The following is a 4,371-nucleotide window of genomic DNA, read 5'->3' on the forward strand; positions in this document are numbered from 1 at the left end:
AAAAAAAAAAAAAAATAGAAATTGTGCTGCTGTAAACATGGGTGCACATATATTGCTGTGGTATGATTTTAATTTTTCTGGGAAAATACCCAGAAGGGGAATAGCTGGGTTAAATGGGACCTCTAATCCTCGTTTTTTAAAAAATTTCCAGACTGATTTCTAAAAAGGTTGCACCAGTCTACATTGCCACCAGCAGTAGAGAAGGGTTCGTTTTTCTCCTCATCCTCCACAGCATTTGTTGTTGGTTGATTTCTTGATGATAGCCCTTCTTTCTGGGGTGAGATGAAATCTCAGTTGTTTTAATTTGCGTCTCTTGAATAACCAATGATGTTGAACATTTTTTCATGTATTTATTTGTTATTTGTATTTCTTCATCTGAGAAATGTGTATTCATCTCAGATGCCCATTTTTGAATTAAGTCTTTGAATTCAAAGGTGTCTATTTTTTTCAATTCTTTATATATTCTAGATATAAGTGTTTTGTCTGAGGGGCAGTTAGCTAAAATTTTTTCCCACTCTGTGGGTCGTGTTTTCACTGTATTGGTGATTTCTTTTGATGTACAAAAGCTTTTTAATAGGATGAGATCCCAGTTATTGATTCTTGGTAGTGCGTCCCCTGTAGTTTGGGTTTTGTTCATAAAGTCTCTGCCTACCCCCGTGTCTTCAAGATTTCTACCTACTTTCTGTTCCAGTAGATTTATACACCCTTAATTCTTAAAACAGTGAACTTAATGGCTTACAACTCGTGGTTTTGAACTTTGGGAGTACAAAGTGGATGTATTTTTAAAAATTGCTTGTGTCTGAGCTCTGATACAGATTTTGGTATATTTCTCTGGAGTACTTTTCTCGTTTCTGAGACAAAATACCCAACAGCCACAAGTTAAGAAGAAAAGATTTACTTCAGCTCCCAGTTGATAGAGTCTTCAGTCCATAGTCAGGTGGCTCCAAGGCAGGCTGTCATAGCACAGGGGCATCACAGAGAAGAAATAGTCTATTGCATGCTAGGCAGAAGGCAACAAGCAGTAGCAAGCTTCCCTTCTTTCTTTCTCTTTATATTCTGCCCAAACTACAAGCCTGTTGATTGGTGCCCCCTGTATCCAGGTGGTGCCTTCCATTATCCATACCCTTAATCCCAGTATTGTGCCCTTAATCCACATTCACACACACTAATCCAGCCACCCTCAAAGCTCCTCATCTAGGACCACATGAGGCTTTGAGGGGACATGTAGATATCAGCCATAGCACTGCTTCATGTCCAGAATTGTGATTTACCTGATCTGGGGTAGGTGTACCCTGGGTATTGAGATTTTTTACAGTTCTCATACATTAGAATCATGTGAGAAGTTTTTTAAACCACTGTTGCCAAGACTTCTTTGTAGTCCAAGTGAATATGAATATCCTAAAGTGAGGTCCATGCTTTCATTTTATTGTGGCCCACTCCACATTTGGGTATTCCTACAAAATTCTCTTGTAGAGCTTAATCTTTAACCACATTGAGACCCACTGAGCAGGAATATTCCAAAGTTCTATATCTAAAAGAAACTTTAAAGGGGCTGGGGATTTAGCTCAGCGGCACAGGACTTGCCTGGCAAGCACAAGGTCGTGAGTTCAATTCTTGGTACTGGAAAAACCAAAACCAAAACCAAAACAAAACAAAAAAAAAATAAAAGAAATTTTAAAAACTGGGACTTTTCATTTTTAGGGAGAAAACCTGTTAGTACCAGCACTGTTGGCTGTTTGTCTTTATGGATTAATCACCTCTGGCAATTATCCAGTATCTTATAGCTGACTTACTTACCAAATCATTACTCTGTGTGTGTGTGTGTGTGTGTGTGTGTATGTGTGTATGTGTGTGCGTGTTGTGCACTTGTGTAATTATTCTAACATATCTTTTTTCCTGGAGATTCATTCTCATGACATATGATGGAACAAAAGTACTTATTGAGTCCACTTTGAGACTGGTAGAATCATTGTATTATTAACAGTTTTGAGAAATGATGCCTTAGAATCATTTAATTCAAAACCTAGATGTAAAAGAAAAAAAAAAAACAAAAAAAAAACCTAGATGTGTTGGAATTAAAATTTTTCAGATTTTAGAAAATTAGTAGAATATCTTTTTTATTAGAATATTTGAGATAAAGCTAAAATATTTTTTGCCCCCTCAATAAACTTGGCCCCTTCCTTATCTTCTCCAAGGTAATTACTGATAAAAATTTAGGATATTTTTACATAATATTTGTTCCAGGTGTATTTTAACATACTTTTAAAAAATCAACAGAATTGTTGTAGTTAGTGCTCTTTTTGCTGCCCTAAGTCAGGTGCTTATAGCCAAGAAAAATGTAGCAGAAAAGATGAGAAAATGTACACCAAATGTCAGTGTTTTATCTGGTAAGGTAATAGATGTTTTTAATTTTTGTTAAAATAATTTAAAATGTTTAAGTGTATAAAGTATATTTCATTAAAACTATTAAAATACACAGGATTGAGGCTAGCATGTTTGAAGTTCTGGGTTTGATCCCCACTTACACACACACACACATACAAATATATATATACACACATACACACACACACACACACAGAATTAATCTTGAATAATTAAAAAGTCTATAACCAAATGCACTTCTTCTATAAATCAAGAAAAAAAACTCAAACAATATCTGGGAATTACCCCTTTCTCCCATCTACTCCCCTCATCATTATTTTATTTTATTTTTCAATCAGATTTTTATTGGTACATTTTAGATACACATAATGATCACATTCATCATAGAGGATTTATCCCTATACATTATATAACTTGGTTTTTTTCCCATACCCCTACCCTCCCATCATTATTTTAAATGATATTCTTTTTCTTTATAAAGCACCTTATAACAGTGAAGTAAATTGACCTGACACACGTGTACAGAACACTCTGTCCCAACAAGAATAAAATATACCTTTTCTAGGGCATATGAAACATTCCCCAGAGCAAACCACATATTAGGCCATGAAATAAATAGTAGCTAATTCACAAAAAAACAAATTATACAAAGTATCTTTACCAATCACAGTGTAATAAAACTAGCACAAGGAAAAATGGAAAATCCAAAAGTATGTGGAAGTCAAGCTGCAATCTTAACCAATTAAAGGGTCAAAATATCATAAGGGAAATTAGGAAAGACCTTGAGACAAATGAAAATGGAAATACAGTGTACCAAAACTTAAGAGATGAAACTAAAATAGTACTAAAAGAAGTTCATAGCTATACATTAAAAAATATTTCTCCAGGTGTGTTTTTGCATACCTATAATACAAGCTACTCTGGAGGCTAAAGCAGCAGATGGCAATTTTGAAGCCAGCTTGAACAATTTAGACTTTCTCTCAAAGTGAAAAAATAAAAAGGGCTTTGGATATAGCTCCATAGTAGAATACTTTACTATGCCTGAAGCCCTTGTGCAATCCCCAGTACTACAAAAACAACAACCCCCAAAATATAAAATCTTAAATCACAAACTTCTATAGCTCAAGAAACTAAGAAAAGGACAAAGTAAACCCAAAGCTAGAAGTAGAAAAAAAAATGATAAATGATAAAGCACATATAACTGAATATTAGAAAACCAACATAACCAAGAATTGGTTTTTTGGAAAGATCAACAAAACCAACAAATCCATAGCTAAAATAGCTAAGAAAAAATTAGAGAAGACTTAGCTAAAATCATAAATGAAAGATTTTCAATGCCAAAAATTATAATACTGTAACCAGTTGTCTACCCAAAAATGTGATATATAGATGAAATGAATATCTAGAAAAATATAACCTATTTAATCATGATAAAGTAGAAAATATGAACAGACCAATAATGAATAAAAAGACTGAATGAGTAATAAAAAAACTAGCAAACTAAAAAAAAAGACCCGGACCGTATTGCTTCACTGGACAATTTTACCAAAAAAAGTAACACTTTCAAGCTCAATTTCTGAGACCATCATTATCCTGATGTCAAAAAGACAGACACTACAAAAAAAACTACACAACATCCCTGAATTTTGTTTTTTATTATTTTATTTTAAAAATAAAAGGAGGAAAACATTAACAGACAGACAACCTTTTTTACACAATAGCAAAAGAACAGTACAGACAATACAGAGTTACAAACAAAGTGGTAGGAAATTAATAATGTTTGTTGTATTACATATTGATATCTTCAAAGTGGTTTCTCATGAAAACAGATAGAGACATGCAATATTGATCAGTCAAGGACTCATTGACAGTTTCTTTCAGCAAAGAAATAGAAGACAGTAGAAAAACTATGTTAACTATCCTGTATATACATACATACAAAATTTCTCCTTCTTTCCCTTCTCTTCCCACATCCCACTTGCCCTT

The sequence above is a fragment of the Chinchilla lanigera genome, unplaced genomic scaffold (assembly GCF_000276665.1).
Source record: "Chinchilla lanigera isolate Chin_1 unplaced genomic scaffold, ChiLan1.0 scaffold00004, whole genome shotgun sequence".
NCBI classification, from domain to species: Eukaryota; Metazoa; Chordata; class Mammalia; order Rodentia; family Chinchillidae; genus Chinchilla; species Chinchilla lanigera.